The sequence below is a fragment of the Peromyscus leucopus genome, unplaced genomic scaffold, assembly GCF_004664715.2.
Source record: "Peromyscus leucopus breed LL Stock unplaced genomic scaffold, UCI_PerLeu_2.1 scaffold_523, whole genome shotgun sequence".
In the NCBI taxonomy this organism is placed as follows: domain Eukaryota; kingdom Metazoa; phylum Chordata; class Mammalia; order Rodentia; family Cricetidae; genus Peromyscus; species Peromyscus leucopus.
In genome coordinates, this window is record NW_023505424.1 from 451,670 (window position 1) to 470,650 (window position 18,981).

At 46.1% G+C, this 18,981-nt stretch overlaps 2 pseudogenes; one reads left to right on the forward strand and one right to left on the reverse strand.

The window, feature by feature from the left end:
• Positions 1 to 18,981, forward strand: part of LOC114701368 — a 139,641-nt pseudogene that overhangs the window by 96,773 nt on the left and 23,887 nt on the right.
• LOC114701387 lies at positions 15,364 to 15,844 on the reverse strand (annotated as a pseudogene).

An 18,981-nucleotide genomic window follows, 5' to 3' on the forward strand; every position in this document is an offset into this window, starting at 1 on the left:
ATGTTTTCATTTAAAAAAATGTAAGTTGAGCTGTAGCTAGAGTTTTCCTGCCTGCCCAGTCAGGACAAATCTCTGTCACCCGCCAGTCCACAGCCGCTCCCCAACCACCACAGAGACATATTGCTGTAACTGTATGGCGTGAGCTTCTCTGCTAACTGTTCTTATAGCTTAAAATTAATCCATTTCCATAAATCTAATGCCCACCTGTGGCTTACCGGCGTTTTCGCTGCTGGTTCATGCTGCGGTGTAAGTCTCTCTGCCTCAGCCTTCTTGCTTGAATTCTCCTCTCTCCTTGTCCCACCTACTTCCTGCCTGGCCACTGGCCAATCAGTGTTTTATTATTGACCATCAGAACAATTTGACATACAGAATCCCCGCCAGCTGGGTGGTGGTGGTGCCATACCTTTTAATGCCCAGCACGCGGCAGAGCCAGGGAGGTCTTTGAGTTCGAGAGCCTGGTCTACAGATCCAATTCACAGAACAACACCTGACCTGTCTCAAAAAAAAAAAAAAAAAAAAAAAGTAGTTGTTCTTTAAACTTCCTTGAGGCTCTGGCTGAGCATGGCAGCATCACTTCAGATTCTTATGAGTGCCGGAACATTCCGTTTTTTCTACATGTATTACCTTTACACTTGCCTGTAATTTCCCCTGCCTGCCCTTCCCAACCAGCATCTGAATATGAAGTGGAGGACAAATGCTTAAGAGAGTGTGTGTGCTGCACATGTGCATGGTATGGGCACACACGTGTGTGCAGTGAGTGCCTTCCTGTGCATGTGTGTATCATCTCTCACACTTCAGCCCGTGTCTCCATGGATGTTCTCTTACAGATTGTTCTCCCTGCCACTTTTGTGTTTTTGGCTCTGATGCTTTTCCATCATTGTGCCTCCGTTTGGTGAATTTCCAGCTTTAACCCTTCACCCCTGGATGTACGGACATCAATATACCTTCTTCAGGGTGTGGATTCATCCCCGGGGCACACACAGTATCCTCTGACATGTGATGTGTTCCTGGACCACATGCTTGCTGGAAGGGTCTTGACCTCCCCACCTCCCTGGAATCATCACTAAGGTAGAAGGAGTCCTGGGATTGTTCTTAGAAGGGAAGCTAACGGAGCAGTCAGTGCTTAGCAGTGTGGTACCCAGTGGAAGGCCCATAGGGAAAGAGGATATGAAGCTTGGGAAGGGGGGTTGAAGTTCCATCTTTTTGAGGCATAGATGATCGACCATCAGACATCTAGTGTGTATGGTAGGCTACCCACTTCCAGAGAGACCCACAACCATTCTAAGTGAGGGTTCAATGCCTCACGTACACACGTGGCATGGAATTCAGTAAACACTTATATCCGCGGCCATTATCCATTCTGTCCCAGTCCGACTGCCAGGTGAGCATCCCTCTCTCTCTTCCTAGCATGGATGAGCCCAGCAATGAACACCTCGCCGTGCTGGCAGATGTCCTGAACCTGGCAGCAAGGGCTTTGGCAACCGTTGTCTGAAGAAAGAATGGCTTCCGTAAGTCCTCCCCTAACACAAACAGCTCCCCTAGGGGACCCCAAAGCCAGCCTGGAGTGTCGGGAAAGACCCCTCAGTCCTGCCCTGTATTATATGGGTCACATCCATGTCTCTAACCAGCACTTACTACCCAGCTTCTTCTTTAAGCAGAACTTACATCCTAGGAAGCCCCCATCATCGACAGCTCTGTGTCTCAATATAGTAATTTTCTATGTTCTATATTTCTGAATGAAATGAGACCAAGATATTCAATTATACAACTGAAACTCAAATGACATGAATTATTTCTGTGGCCAGCTGTCACTCATTGTTGTAACTCTAGAAAAGAGAGGTGTAGAAGATAGTTGAAATCCGCCAGGAACCTTTATAGTTCAGTGTAGTTACAGCATCCTCTCTCAGCTAATCTTCTCCAAAGCTATTGCTAAAGAGCAAAATGGACACATTTCAGATGCTTCTATTATTTCTTCCATCTCTCAACAGCAAGAGCTGCTAGACAGAAGCAAAGCAAAAAAATCAAAAACCAAAACAAACAAACAAAAGCCCAGAGAGTCCGCCAACTAGGCGGTTATTCCTAGGCTACACTCTGTCAGGAGCAGGACCCCGGGTTTGATATTCCTCAAGCGGACTCTAGTCCCCAGGAGGGAAATTCCTGGCTCCAAGGCAGAGAAGAGCAGAGGAGGAGCCGGACGGCAATGATTCCTCTTCTTTAGGGATTTAAAACAAAATCAGCAGTGGGGTTGACTGTGGAATATTTTCTCATTTTTCCATGAGGGAGTACCCCTGTGGCAATTCAACCCCCTGGAAGACACCTTCTGTGTCCCCGAACATCACCCACCTGCTGCAGAAGCAGAAATGGACAGCGGCCGATCCTCTCCATCCTGCATGTGTAGCACCAGAGAGAAGCTCACCATGCTGCCCGAGTGCCCTGAGGGTGCCGGAGGGCTCCCGCCTCCACAGGTACCCGCGTCATTTCTAACAAGTGCACATTAGCCCTACATTTTGATTGATTTTAAATTATTTCCCATGGAGCCAGGCGCATGCCTTTAATCCCAGCACTCGGGAGGCAGAGGCAGGCGGATCTCTGTGAGTTCGAGGCCAGCCTGGGCTACAGAGTGAGTTCCAGGACAGGCTCCAAAGCTACAGAGGAACCCTGTCTCAAAAAAACAAAACAAAAAAACAAACAAACAAAAAAAAAAAACTATTTCCCATGGTTGATCATTTAGATTTAAAAATTTTTCTCTATTCTAAATAATGCTGTGATGGACATTCAAGTGTTACTATGTTTACATATTGATTAACGGTTTTATTTAAGCTTACTATGGGGGCAGGAGGTGGAGCTCAGTGGTAGACTGTCGAGCATGATGTAAGGCCCTGGATCTGATATTCATTGTAAGGAAGGGAGGAGGGGTGGGGATGACCTATGTTCCTATGTACTGTGCATTTAACATACATGTACGTACACAGCCTACAACTTATCTTTTGCAAGAGCGGCGTAGATTGTACTTCGAGCAGTGTCTTGTCTAGAGCTGTGTGCTCTATATCACAGCAAGCCCTCCTGGAGGTTTCCGGAGTGCCTTCAAGGACAGGGGAGCCCCACCTTTTCTCTGGTTAGTAATAGCCTCCCAGGTGACTTGGATGGTCTCTCATTATGTCTCAATGAATGGATGATTCCCAAAGAGTCAGGGCAGTGCAGGGGTTCAGAGGTGGGAGTCAGGAGGCATAGTTTGGTTTCTTGGCCTCTGAGCTGTAGCTAGAGTTTTCCTGCCTGGCCCACAGTCAGGACAAATCTTTGTCACCCGCCAGTCCCACAGCCGCTCAGACCCAACCAAGTAAATACAGAGACTTATTTTGCTTACAAACTGTATGGCCATGGCAGGCTTCTTGCTAACTGTTCTTATAGCTTAAATTAATCCATTTCCACAAATCTATACCTTGCCACCTGGCTGGTGGCTTACCGGCATCTTTTCATGCTGCTTGTCATGGCGGTGGCTGGCAGTGTCTCCTTCCACCTTCCTATTCTTTTCTCCTCTCTGTTAGTCCCGCCTATACTTCCTGCCTAGCCACTGGCCAATCAGTGTTTTATTTATTGACCAATCAGAGTAATTTGACATGCAGACCATCCTACAGCACTGAGCCTTCCTCATTTTCTCTCCTGGAGGGTGAGGGGAACTACATACACTTAGTTCATAGCATTATGAGGATTCAGAGAAATAGTGTGGGCAATAAACTATTTAGGGTTAGAGTCAGCTCAAGTAATGGCAACCCTAACCTAACAGCGGCTGAGATGAGATACAGCTTGCCTCTCGCGTGCAAAAAGTTAACACGGGCGGTCTGCGATGTTCTTGTCTGTTGTTCCTCTGACTGGCACAGGCCTCCGACTCTCCAGCCAGAGTGGTGGAAAGTATTTTGTTAGGCAGTGGAGTAGAAAGGGTGAAGAAAAAGATACAGCAAATGTTTTAAGTGTGTGCAGGAAGACTTCTAGAAGCACTGCATAGCCCTTCCACTGAAGGGTCGCTGGACGGGACCCAGCATCGGGAGAGACCAGTGACTGCCACTTTAAGTGTGCACAGCCCGTGCCCATGGGAAAAGTCATCACAAGAGCACCAGGAAGAAGACATAATGGGACAACTATTGCTATTACAATGGGATGACTATCACATCTATCACGGCTGCTGGCTCATAACTGGTCCTGTGCCAATCTTTTTCTTTTTTCTTTTTTTCTTTCTTTCTTTTTTTTTTTTTTTTAATTCTAAGGCATATGCCTTTATGTTTCTCAAGCAATATATTCTCTCCTTGGGTGACTTCTAAACTGCTACATTGCAGGTATCCCTGACTGCCTAGGATTTGGGCTGGGAGAAAAAAAAGTCAAGCCTTGCTACACAGGAGTTTATTTCCTAAATGAATGATAGGCTGCCTGTCTAACTTAGACACTTCAGTGTAGCATTGGTCCTTGGTCCTTAGAGTGAAGTTCAATGTCTTAGAAGAGTCACAGCTGGTCTGCAGCTGTATTTTTACCCCTGAGTCTCCTCATTTACACTCATATCTCCTTGGGAGCAGAACTGAATGTCACACACCTATGTAACCACCCCTCACACACACACAAGTACATGCATTTACATTCACTCCCCTCACTTAGCACCTTCCCATTCATCCAGAAATAAGAGCAGAAGGAGGGCCCTGGTTCAGAGGTGGCAAATGGAAAGTAGGGTAGCAGTATCCTGTAGTCATGGCAGCAGATGCTGTGATCTGTAGCATCCCTTCCGGCTCTAACATTCCTTCAATAGTGGTGGGTCTTGATATGGATGCGCCCCATCTCTGACATCATCTCTACACAGAGATAAAATGTAGGAATGTTGTAGTTGACAAAAGTTTTAGAAAACGTTTGTCACAACCTGCCCACACACCAGGATTGTCGCTGCCTCCTACCAGGGTTGTCTGGTTAGGTACTGTGGTCAGTTGAGGAACAGGTAATAGACAGCGGGAGAGTCAGACGCAGGTGATCTTAGGCCAACCACACGCAAGCTAGCCAACTTCTCTTAACTCTCTTTCTCGGTAAAGCTCTCTCTTGTGAGAGCAACAGGGGTGGGATCGCATACACAGAGCATTTGCCACAGTCCCAGTCACACGGCATTCAGGGGCTGCTACTTCACCTGCAGAGAAGGTGAACTAAAGGAGAGATCAAATGGGGAAAGGGAAGGATCTGGAAAACAAATGCATTTTTGATGTGGTTTAATGCCACCTTGAATCCTGTCAGCCAATTCTGCGTGGCAATCTAGACAGAGTGAACACTTTTGCCCAAGGTTCCTGACTGACCTATGACATTGACTAATCCAAGAAACTCAACATTGGGTGATACTGCCACCTGGTGGCCAAAATCGAGCACTTTGGAATTCCTCCAAATGTCTTGTTTACCTTCCACTCCTAGATATGTTTTGAAAGTGATTTGTAAAATATACAGTGCTATTCAAATGATTTCATTTGCATTCCAAATATATTGCCCGATATCTGGGTACTGGGGACGTGAAAGCCAAAAAGTCAGAGAAGGCCTCCGCTTTCACAGAGATGACAGCGTGCACGGGACAGGGTAGAGGAAGTGAGCAGATAGATTCAGGCAAAGGCGTGTTTCATGTGAGATGAGCACTGTGAGGGTACATGAGGTGACGGACAGACGGACGCTTTCTGTCTTTAAAACTCAATCTGACAGTGGTGGAGAGCAGAATGTGGAGGCCCAAGGCGGAGTCATGGAAACAGTACGGAGGTTTCTGAAGAGGTGTAGGCAAGGACTGGTGTAGGCAAGGACTAGGTGGTGGCTTAAACTGGGGTGACCAGATCAGACTGGGGAGACAGGTATGCTGGAGACGGACTTTGCAGTTAAGCTCTCTGTCACTGGATGGCGTGAGAAAGAGGAGGGAGGAATCAGCAATGGCTCCACATCACTGATGTAGGAACCGAAAAGATGTCAGGGTCGTGGTGAAGTTTCCCAGCGTCTGAGACCGTAATAAACTTTGGAGAGGAACAGCAGTTTCGCAGACTCTAATGTCTCAGTCCCCAAATCTTGACGGTGTCTCTTCGCCCCAGAGGACACAGCGCAGCACTGAAGTCCTGCAAGACCTCACGAACAGGAACATCTCCGACTACTTGGTAAAGACGTACCCTGCGCTCATCCGCAGCAGGTAGGCGACCCTGTCACCCTTGGGAATCCCGGCTGCCTGGTGACGGTATCAACCACGGCAGAAAGTCACTTTCCTGCTGTGAACCCGTGAGGGCGGCCGCAGAATGTGAGGGCCACATCTAGCAGAAGTAACTGGGGTATATGAACCCCGGGGACAACTGGGGGTTCATTTTCTTTTGCTTGGTCCATGTCTAAGAAAAGCAGTCAAAGTTTACCCCAGGCACTGATGCACGTGTCATGAAAATGTGTTCAGTAACGAAGCCTTACCTCTTACGGAGTTAAGGAAGAGAGGAGAGGCCAGGTTGTAGGGGGTGGGGAGAAATGGGGGGGGTTAAGGAGTAGAAGGAGACGGAGAATGAAAGAGAAACAAAAGGAGACTGAAGGGAAGGCAGGGGACAGCATCTGGGTACAGCCCAGGTCAGGCACCGGCTGGGGACAAACTGTCGTCACACTCATTATTGCCTGCCACCGCCACCCTTGAACACATCCACAGACACTGGAATATCTAGAGCTCTCAGCTCTGTGGCGTCCTTATCAAGCCCGGCTTGGGATGGAAGGCCTGCGGCAGGCAGTCCCCGGTCGGCTTGACAAAAGCCTCCGACCAGAAAGATCTGAAGGAGGTGTGACCCAGTCTCCATGGGCTCTATGGCTTTCGAACGAAGCATCCTGTCTAGTTTTAACAGTCCTGACAGTTGCCTTCCATAGCAGAGCCCGAGTGAGTAACACATGGACCTAAAGGGCTGGAATTCACTGCAGACAGGGAGACAGCAGCTGGGAGGGCAGGGTCAAGCTAGCCGTGAGAAAAAGAGCACCGTCCGATCCAAAACCAAAAGCAGAGGGTGAGCTTGCTCATTAATTCAATACACAAAGCGCTCTAAACCTGGCTCAATAGCCAATTTGCATTATGGACTTTTTGATTTTTACTGTATGGTTGATGATAATGACATTTCGGGGCCAGCTGGAACTCTAGGGACTAGAACTTCCTCATCATGTTATCTTACCCCAAATGCCACAAGTCAGTGCCTTAACTGAATGGGGAGCCGTAAGTCAGAACTCATCCCAAGGATGCAGATGGTTATTAGAATCTCTTATATTCTATAAAAGAAAGAGAGCTTCAAGCTTCACTCCACACTGGCACTGATTGTTGCCATGTTTTCTAGGTCTAGACTGGGTTCACTGGTCCAGCATGAGGCCGGTCTAAAGGGCTAGGCAGACAGTCCAGTGTGCAGGAGGCCATTGGGAGAGCCGGGGTTGGAACATGGTAGTCCTTTGTGTATAGATTCACCTGGGTCTTGAGGCAGGCCAGCTGCCACACTACATTGCTTAGATGTCAGGAAATGTAAGAACCTCCCAACAACTGGAAAGAAAAGCTAACACGATTGCTATCCTTATGGTATTTATTACATGCTTTTATTTTGACTTCCAGCTTAAAGAGCAAATTCTGGGTCAATGAACAAAGGTAAAACTATTTGGGGGGCGATTGAAATAAATTATAGATGTGACTGCTAGATCATTAAATTGGTTGCTGCTGGGGAAAAGATAGTATGATTTCACGTACTATGCAGCAGTCTCACTATTTTTTTTAGCATTAAAACGAGTTAGGGCAGGGCTGGCTGAGCCTGGGCGATCAGCCCTTGGAGGGAACCTAGGAAATTCAATTCAGTAGGTGGCACTCTTTCCTCAGGGTCAGTCTTACAGTGATGACCTGAGAAGCTTCCAAAACACAGTGTCATAGGAAGTCCTGCCTCTCAAGTGAAGCAGATGCCAAACACTGAGTCCAACGGACATGGGGGGCGTATTGTAAATCTCTATCATCCCGGACTCTTGTTTTTTTTAAAAAAAAAAGAAAAAATGGCGCATGAGTGGGGGTGGGGCATCGTTTCTCTCAAAGACTGCTTCCGGCTGAATAGTGGGCATTGGTTGGCTCTTGGGGGAAATGGGGAGGGTAGCTTGTGAAGTCCTGGGATGATGGTGGGGGTCCTGGAATGAAGTTCTGTCATCCCCTTGTTCTGCATCTGTCCATCCTTCATGGTATGGCTAGGAACCTTTTGTCTGACAAGATGCTGGTGACATAGAAAAAGCTTAGAGAAAAAAAGAATCATTATTATTTTATTTTTGGGTTGACATTTATTTAAGGTAGATCTGGCCTGCCCAGATGGAGACATGTGACATTTATCTCAGGTAGATCTGGCCTTAGTACTCTGCTTAATTTTTACCTGAGACAAGCCTTATTAGAGGTAGTTTATTTAAGGCACCTGTTTCCTTTATTAGTTTAGCATTTAGGAAATGCAGGTGGTAATTACTGAGTATTGTCCTGGAACTTACTCTTTAGACTAGGCTGGTCTTGAACTCACAGAGATCCCCCTGCCTCTGCCTCTCAAGTGCTGGGATTAAAGACATGTTCCACCATGCCTGGAAAGACACTATTTTTATAATGATTAGAATCTTAGATTGTAAGTGTAGATGTTCCCTGGCTTGTTCCATTTAAATTTCATGGGAACTGACCCAGCTCCAGCATCCACCCTGTTCTTAGGGCATCCTGGAGATTGTCTAAGCTACTCAGCATCTTTTTGTACTTCTGTATGTATTTTGGTGTATGTTTGGTTCAAAACACGCAAACCTGAAGATATCATAGCATCTGACTTCAGACTTCAGAGTCTATATACTGGTTCAAAGATATGTATATACATATACACAAATGCGTGTAATGATTAATGAAAAAAGAGGCCATGGATTTGAGAAAAAGGAGGACATATGGGAGGTTTTGGAGGGAGGAAAGGGAAGAAGAAATAGTGTCATTATAGTATAATCTCAAAAATAAAAGAAATTAAAATATAGACACATAGGCCAATGGAGTCAAATAGAGGACTCACACATAAACCCTCACAGTTGCAGCCATCTGGTCCTTGACAAAAAGCTCCTCTCTGTAATACGTGGTGCTGGAGTAACTAGTCATCCACATGTAGACAGCTGAAACTAGATTCCCCCTTCTTACTCTGTACAACATTGATTCAAAACGGATCAGAGATCTTAAGGGAAGTCCTGAAACTTTGTACCTACTAAAGGGAAACTACTTCAAGATATAAGCACAGGTGCAGGGCTGCTGCCCGCTCAGGAAGTAAGAGCAGAGTGAAGGCTTCAGTAAACAAGGACAGCAGTCACCAAAGGAAAGAGGGAGCCTCCAGAGTGGAAGAAAATCTTTATCAGCTATTCATTCAACCAGGGACTAATATCCACAATACATAAAGAACTCATAAAGTTAAATACCAAAAGAACAAAAAACTAATAAGTGAATAAACAAAGTCAACAGATCTTTCCTAAAAGAAATACAAGTGGCCAGTAAATACATGAAGGATGCTCAACATCTTTAGCTACCAGGGAAACACAAATCAAAAGTACACTGAAATTCCATCCCTCCCCATCAGAATGACTGTCACAAGGGAGATAGATGACAGCAAGTGCCGTTGAGGATACAGAAGGAAAGGAACCCTCTGCACTGTATGTGGGCATGAACCCTCAGCCACTATGGAAATCAGTACTGAGGTTCCTCCAAAAACTGAAAGTCGAGCTATGCTCGGTCTGTACCACTCCTGACATGTTTCCAAAGGAGTGCAAGTTAACACAGCACAGAGATGGTGCACATCTACGTTTACTGCAGCATTGTTTACAACAGCCGAGCTAGGGCATCCACCTAGAGGCCCATCAGAGGAAATGTGATGTGCGGGTTTATATGCGCCATCAAGAAGAATGAAGTCATCCTTCTCAGAAAAAGGCATGAAACCAGAGATCAAAATTAGCCAGATTTAGAAAGACAAATATTTACTTTATCCCATATGTGGAATCTAGGGTGTGGGTTTATTAGCTTTTAAATCTAGAGATAGAACTATTTGGAGAATAAAGGTTTGTAAAGTGGGACAGTGTTGCTCGATAGCCCGGACAATTCCCCCCGTATTCACACCCCCCTACAGAAGCTGAGGTCGCCCTGGTGGCATGAGCGTCATGGCATTGACAGGGGGCTCTCTTGCTGCCTTGCAGATATGGAGGGATTTCCATCGGAGGGACGCTCCCCGCCATCCCCATCACTGGGGATGCACTTGTCGGTTTCTTAAGTGACCTTGGCCAGATGATGAATGTGAGCGGGGTAGGTAAACAGACTGGAGTCTGGGGTCGGATTTTTGACTTGTTTAAATATTAAGAGATGGAAATTATCCTACATACTACAGAAGGAGGGGATACAAGAAGAAACATTTTTTTTGTTATTCTGTTCTAGGGTCCTGTCACCAGAGAGGCCTCTAAAGAAATGTTAGATTTCCTCAAACATCTTGAAACTAAAGACAACATTAAGGTAACTGACCTGAAGCTAAAAATTCCTGTGAGCTCATTATTTGACTGTTTTTACCTTGCTTAATTAAATTCCATTCCCCCTGCTGAAACCAGGGGAGGAATGCTGGCCAAGTCCCTCCTCCTCCTCCTCCTCCTCCTCCTCCTCCTCCACTCACGGTCATTTTGTTGCTGGTCGCTTTTTGCTTTTGTTTAAACAGCCTGTTAGTGTCCTCTCTCTGGAGCCTGGGTTGGATGGGTAGCTCAGCCCATCCAGTCAAGCCTCTCTGCCCTCTAGGTATGGTTTAACAACAAGGGTTGGCATGCCCTGGTCAGCTTCCTGAATGTGGCCCACAACGCCATCTTACGGGCCAGTCTGCCTAAGGACAGGGACCCTGAGGAGTATGGAATCACTGTCATCAGCCAGCCCCTGAACCTGACCAAGGAGCAGCTCTCGGAGATCACAGTGTGAGTTGCCACTACCCCAGGCTCTCAGCTTCCTTCCTCCCTTCTTCCCTCTCTGGAAACCAAAGGGAAGTTTTTGTGTTTTGGATTTTTTTTTTTTTTAGTGTTGTGAGGTGCAGGGCTGGGTGGTAACTTTAACCGGGCTCATATGAATGCACCAGCTTCAAATGCTTCCAGTACCAATTTGCTTAGCTGTTCTTGGCCCTCTCCGTTTATTTGGAAAGTAAACTAACCCTTTACACTGTTCCTTTTGGGCCCTCGATAACAAGTTCCTCCCGAATTACACCCCTAACCTCCCTGCCAGTACACAAAGAACCTGCCAGGACCTGGAAGGTTCAGGGAGGCTCCTTCATTTCCCTGGGAGAGTTGTAGATTCTGGGAATTTCCCGCAGATAGCCATGCTTTGGAGCTGTTTGCTTTCCTCAAGATTGGGCCCTTATGTCAGCCCCAGTCAGGAAGGACATTGACGGGTCTTGTGTATGTGACTCTGTTTGCACCATTTGAGGCCTATAGACAGGAGGACTTAGGAGGTCTGGTTTTGTTTTTTTAAGTTTTTCAAGACAGGGTTTCTCTGTGTAGCCCTGGCTCTTCTGGAACTTGCCCTGTAGACCAGGCTGGCCTCGAATTAATAGAGATCCACATGCCTCTGCCTCCCAAGTGCCGGGATCAAAGGCGTGTACCACCACTGCCTGGCTAAGAGAAGCATTTTGTGAGTGCAAACTTCTAGGGAAGCTAGCAGAACCTCCTAGCATTCAGTCAGGATTCAGTGTCTACCTACTCCCAAGCCAAATGCCTTCTGCGTGGCCCCAGAGATCAGCTACCATGTTAGGGATAATTAAGAAAAAACAAACAAACATCAGATCAACAGCAAACAGCAATCAGTGTTGGTGGGGGCAGAGAGACATTAGAATGCTGTACATGTAATTACAGACCACAGAATCAATGGTCACATGTAAACTCACATCCCTTGAGTTTACATGTGACCATTTCCCATGACATGTGATTTCAGAGAACAGAAGTCTGTCTGTGCCTGAAGGAAACTCAAAAGTCTTTAGAAAAATTCAGAGCTAAAAATTTGGAATTGCTACAAATGTTCATTTATGTATACCATAATAAATAAGTAGAAGTAAAATAAGAGGAAAGGTTGTCTAGAATGTTCTCATGAATCAAAAAAGCAACCTACAAAAATATCCACTCGATGAAGACAATTCTGTGAGATGATGAGCTTCAAGCGAGGGGTGGGGGTGGATAAGGGCTGCCCAGAGCTTTCTCTGCGCCTTCCCTGGGTTTTTGACGTCCCCGGTCTCCGGTCCTGCTGCAGGTTGACCACCTCGGTGGATGTTGTCCTTGCCATCTGCGTGATTTTCGCCATGTCCTTCGTTCCAGCCAGCTTTGTCCTTTACTTGATTCAGGAGAGGGTGACAAAAGCCAAGCATTTGCAGTTTATCAGCGGTGTGAGCCCCGCCACCTACTGGCTGACCAACTTCCTCTGGGATATTGTGAGTGCCAGGCCATCCCTCGCCTCCAGGGGCCCAGGGTGGGACTGCTGTATGTCTGGGCAGGAGGGCTGAAGGGGCGATGGTCTCATGACTGCTAGCCCTTGACATCTTCTTAAAAAGGCAGTTGGGAACAAACCCTCAGGAAGACCACAGAACACAGTTAATAGCCACTGAGTAGGGATACTTTGTGTCCATCACCAAGAGGGCTCTGATCCACCCCAGGATCTCTATATGCCAGAGATAAGGCTGATCTTTCTATCGGTAGCATGGGTCTGAGCAGGTAATACCAAAAGGACTCTTCATCCATCATCTCCTCCTTAAGTCCTGTCTCAACCTCCCAAAAGAGAAAGTTAGAACTTCCTTGTGATAGGGTTACCAGATAAATATAGGCTAACCACCAACTCTGAATCTCAGGACAAACAATGAACAACTCATAGCATAAATATTTAGTATATCCTGCTTCAATTATTGCATGGTACATATTTATACTAAAAGTTATTGGCTGCCTATCAGAAATTCAAATTTAATTGGGCATTCTATATTTTAATTTGCCAAATCTGGGGACACTGCCCAGAACCTTATTTTACTTCTTCAAAGTAGGTAGGGGCTAGTGAGAGGGCTCAGCAGGTAAAGGTGCTTGCCACACAAGCCTGGTGACCTGAGTTCAATCCCCAGAACCCATGTAAAGGTAGAAAGAGAGAAATGACCCTGGAAAAATGTTCTCTGCCTTCACCACATATGTGATTAAGGCATGGGCACCCATACATGTCTTACACACAAACTCACACAATGATTATTTTAAGTGACCAGATCCCCACTGTATTAGATCAGCTACCATGTTAGGGATAATTAAGAAAAAACAAACAAACATCAGAGCAACAGCAAACAGTAATCAATGTTGGTGGGGGCAGAGAGACATTAGAATGCTGTACATGTAATTACAGGCCACAGAATCAAAAGGAACCGTTGTTAACTGAGTCTAGTTATAATGTGACACCAACTCATCTTTTCTTGGCAACTTGAATAATGAGGTCGTTGAGTCTTTTTGCTTGTTTTTGAAACAGGATCTCACTATGTAGCTCTGGCTGGCTTGGAACTGGATGTGTAGACCAGGTTGGCCTCAAACTTACAGAAATCCACCTGCTTCTGCCACCCAAGTTCTGGGATTAAAGATGTGTATCACCACACTTGGCCTAGGGGGTCTTTGTTTTATCTCAACAAGGACAAAATTAGGCTTCTCTCATGAGGATAAAACGTACCGGCTCATGGAGACCAGCATGAATGACCTCTCCCTGTGGCTTTTGCTAATGATGCTGAATATAAAGTTCTTGGTGACATGGTTCCTTTGAGCTCACTCAACTTACTATGTAGTTATCACTCAACAATACAAAACTGTAAAACTTCACTAGCAACTGAATTATTTCCTTTCTCATCTGCCTGCATAAAAGTTCACTCCCAGGTGCAAGGGCAGCTCAGGATCTATGAACTTCTCTTGGTATTGTGATTTTAGCAGGAAAGGAGTTGCGCTCGCCTACCTTAAAAAGCTAACTATTAAAACTGTTGACTTTCTATCTTACTATTTTTTTAATTTCTAAATTACTTTGTTTTGTTTGTTTTGTTTTGTTTTGTTTGTTTTTGTTTTTTTGAGACAGGGTTTCTCTGCGTAGCTTTGCGCCTTTCCTGGAGCTCACTTGGTAGCCCAGGCTGGCCTCGAACTCACAGAGATCCGCCTGGCTCTGCCTCCCGAGTGCTGGGTTAAAGGCGTGTGCCACCACTGCCCAGCAATTTCTAAATTATTTTATTTTTATTTTTGATTGTTTGTTTGTTTTTTGAGACAGGGTTTCTCTGTGTAACAGTCCTGGCTGTCCTGGAATTCACTCCGTAGACCAGGTTGGCCTCTAATTCACAGAGATCTGCCTGGCTCTGCCTCCCAAGTACTAGGATTAAAGACATGTGCCACCAACTGCCCGGCTAAAATGAGTCTAGGATCTTTTTTTTTTTTTAATGTATTTTTTATTTTGTGTGTGTTAGGTATGTGAGTGTTTGCCTGTGTGATACATGCACCAAATGCATGCTTAGTGCTCAGAAGAGAGCATCAGATCCCCTGAAACTGGAGTTACCGTCAGTTGATAGCCGCTATATAGGTGATGGGAATCCAACCTGAGTCCTCTTCACAGTTGAGCTATTTCTCTGGGCCCTGTTTTACTGTTTTAAAGATGAGGTATACAAGCCGGGCGGTGGTGGCGCACGCCTTTAATCCCAGCACTCGGGAGGCAGAGGCAGGCGGATCTCTGTGAGTTCGAGGCCAGCCTGGGCTACCAAGTGAGTTCCAGGAAAGGCGCAAAGCTACACAGAGAAACCCTGTCTCGAAAACCAAAAAAAAAAAAAAAAAAAAAGATGAGGTATACAGTTTACACTTGGGACTGGCCTATGTGTATACTTATGGCTGCAAGAGAGGTCTTGGAGCCTGCAGAAAGGCATGGCCACAAGGAAGGGATGGACATCTCAGGTAGAGGTGTCACTGGCAAAGTAGATAACAGCTCATTCTTTCAAGGACCAGAAGATGTTAGCATTGGCAGGCTTCCTGACACTCTAGAGATTTGTAGCTCACTGGCAATCTGAGCTCTGTGGTCGAGAATTAAAGTACTCATTAGTCAGTGGCAAGAAGGCAGCGCATGCCTGGGAGCCATTGTTGAAAGTGACAATGAACTGTTTATATCATACACTCAGCACACCTGTGACACTGTGAACTCCTGTCCTTCATGTGTCTTGTTTTTCTTTTAAAATGCGGAAGCAGTGTTGGACCGATGGCCTGGCAAGCACAGCTTAAGCCTTTTGAGTTAGCTGAAAGTGTCTTTCTTTCTTTTTTAAGAACGAAGCAAGTCATTGACTCTTTGTTCTAATGCTTCTCGTTGGCAGCTCCACAACTCCCGTAATTCTGTCTAGATCTCTCTGTCCCTGAGGTGTCGTCTTGTGGCCCTGACTTAGTCCTTTTTCCACCATTTTCATCCCCTGTAGGGCTTGGAAGACACAGTCTTAGCGCCTCTGCTGAAGTGGCAGGGCATGACGTCATTTCTCTGATGTCCTCTGAAGATTTGGGTGATGGATCCAACCCCAGCACTATCCCAGGTGTACAGGGGCTGCTCAGAGGAAGCAGCTCTTGTGGAGAAGAGCTGTTCTCTATTTCTCACCACAGAGAACGAGCTCTTTATGTTTGGCCACTTTGGCTGTGTCCTTCCATGAAGGAACTTTCAGCTTCCAGACTTTCTGAGGAACGCTGCCAGAGCTCTGACACACTCCTGCTGGTTGACATCTTTTACACAAAATTCCAGGCATCCTGAAGTCTCTGGGCTGCTAGCCAGGGGAAGGGGATGAAACATGGTGTGTGTGTGTGTGTGTGTGTGTGTGTGTGTGAACATATATGTCCCCTCTGTCTCTCTTACACACACACACACACACACACACACATACATCTCTAGTGTGTACCTCTACAAAGAAGGACACACCAATGCCTTGCACTATGACATCCTATCTTTTTTTTATCTCCTTCAACCTGAAACAGTTCCTGAGTCACCCCTTAACACACCATTGGAAGATTACAGGGCAGTTATTTGGCAGGGTGTTGTTCAGTTTGGGGTGACCTGAGGTCCTCACGACCAGACTGAGGTCATGAGTCCTTGGCAGCAGTGTTGGGGTGCAGAGGCTGGGCTTTCATTGCATCCTATCAGTTTGGATCTCATTTCAGCTTGTCCCCGTTTTGAGGGTGTTCACTTTGTCACTTAAGGGCCTTGCCCAGCGTCTCCACCTGAAGAATTATTCTTTACCCCTTTATTATTGATGAGAACCTTAAGAGGCACTTTGAAGATATGCAAATATCTGGTTTGTTAGCAAATTTTCCACTTGTTCCACTTGTTTCCACTTGTTATTTATTTATGTCTATATGCAGTCATGGTTCTTATTAACCAGTGGATTATAATCCGATACTACTATTATTCAGTTTAATATAGAGACAATCAACAACATGGTCAGTAGGAACTCCTCCAAGCTGCCTTTTATGTCTCATTGACTTGTATCCATCTTCCTGGAGTACCTCACTACCCCTGACTGCAAGAGACCCCAGGCTCAACCTGTATCACCCCTGAAACCAGATATTTCCCCCCCACGGGATCCTGGCTCATTTCAGTGTGAAGGAGCCTTCATAAACCAAGGTCTGGACACCAGACTTCTTCATTGCCGCCAAGAGAGCATTGATGGCAAGGCTTCTAAGTAGATAGACCCAGAGAAGACGTTTGCATCCATACACAGGTTTACACCGTGTTCCACAGGCTCTCTGTTCACTCTGTGATGCTCACCTCTAACTCAAGTCTACTACTGAAGAGTTCATGCTAGTCTTCTGACTTTCCAAGCTCATGACTCTCTTCTCCGAGTAAGAAACTGGCTCTACCACCCTCAGTCATTTACCTAATCAAGCGATATATATACACTTGTAGTGGGTGCTCCATCTCTGCTCTGGTTGCCTCTCTGTAAGGAATACCCTCTTCCTCTCCCTGCTCAGGCTGCTACATGGAGGAGGTAGGTCCTCCTGTATTCTACCCTGGCTCTGATGCTCCATGTTGGCTCAGTCCCCTATACAGACATATTTTCCTCTCCCAGGGTCAGTATAATGGGTCAGAGTCTGGAATGGGTGCTCTCAGGTTCTTGGCTCCTGTTTAAGAATGGAAACAAAAGCCTATGCAGGGGATGGAGAGAGGGCTCAGTGGTTAAGAGGGCTTGCTGCTCTTGCAGGGGTCCTAGGTTCAGTTTCCTAGCACCCACATGTAACAACCGCTGACTCCACTTCCAAAGGATCTGATGACCTCTTCTGGTTTGTTAGCAAACTGCATGCACATAGTACACAGACATACATTCAGAGTAAAACACTCATTCACATATATATAACAGTCTTATACACAGACTGCAAAGACATTTTATTTAATAGTAAGCAATAGATGGATTAGACACACTGTCAAGATTGACAGAAGGCCAAACAAGTGAGGCAATCAAGGGCCCCAGTTATTTTTGGGGTTCAAAAGGAGGTGAGCTTGCTTGGAGTACAGAAGTTTCTGTTTTGATAGAGTAGGATTGTGTAAATCTTTGCTTAACGCGCGGATGCCCAATTGTACATAGGCCAGAAGACAGTAAATAGGGAGTTTCTCCTAAAAGTTTACTTGTGGGTTGTACAGTTTTGCCTTATTGTACCTGTACCTCTGCCCTAGTCTAGGCTGGGATAGGTCCATTTACCTGTAATTCCAGGACTGTGTTTCCAGGGAAGTCTGGAATCTAAAATGAAGGCATATCGAGGGATTGCTAGGAGGGGTGACTTATTTCCATTATTTAAAACAGGCATTGCATGCGACTTGATTTTAGGCAGGAGGACTAAGCTGCTTAACAAGTTTGTGGGTGGTATTGTTATGGAGATGGGTGTGTATATAGCCCAAGCAAAGTGGAGCCCCAGGACTGCTAAGCATTCCCTATGCTTGTCTGTCGCTCAACAGTGGCCTCTGGCACCCATTCCAGATGCCTCATTGCCCTCCTCAGTCTTCCCAGGTTTCACGCCTGGTAGAGACCGAATTCTTACCATAGCTGCCTATCTTTCCAAGCCTGACCTTAATGTCTTTAAAACCTCATTGTTTTAAGAAGTTACACCCAAATCTGTGAGTTTCTCGAAGCCAAAGGACTATATTTTAAGTTTGTCTAAATTCTGGAGACGTGTATGGAAAGGATAACCATCAGGGCTTTATGACCAGTTAGTGAGGAGAGCAAGGGATCACACAGACGTTCATATCCATCCTTTGCAAAGATACAGACTGATGGCCTGTTGAACAGGGGTAGAAACGAGATTGCACAAGTGAACTATGAACAGCTTAACCTGTATCTTAACTCTGTATCTATTAACCAAAAACTGTTTAGACAAGTGGATTCAATCCACGACCACAGGGAGCTGGGGGAGCCTGGTCCCAGGTCGTAGAGTTTCAGTGACATACTGTCTCCTCTCTTCAAGACGAATTACGCTGTGACGTGCGGGGCTGGTGGTGGGCATCTTCATTGGATTTCAAAAGAAAGCCTACACGTCTCCAGACAACCTTCCTGCTCTCGCAGCTCTGCTCATGCTGTATGGGTAAGCCACCTGGGCCAGGGGAGGAGATATTATCTTTCTGACAGCGAACTTGGTCCTCTTGTAGTGGGAGCACGTGCAAGCCTAGTTTCCACGCCCCAGAAGCTTCGGTGGAGCTAATCAGAAATCTGTCTGGCTGACTCCGGCCATGTAATTCTGAGTCCTAGTCCATTCGGGGAAGAGAGATAGTTTGAATCTTCTTCACTTCCAACTGTGGCCTTGACCAAAGTCTGGGACTCGTCCCTCTCCACTTCCTCCCCAGCTCTGATTTCTATTCCCTCTGTGGGCAAGCTGCCAGTGTGGTGTCTCTCTCTGCATTTGCCAAGAATTGTCTGCCTACTGTAGAAGATTGCAGGCCATAAC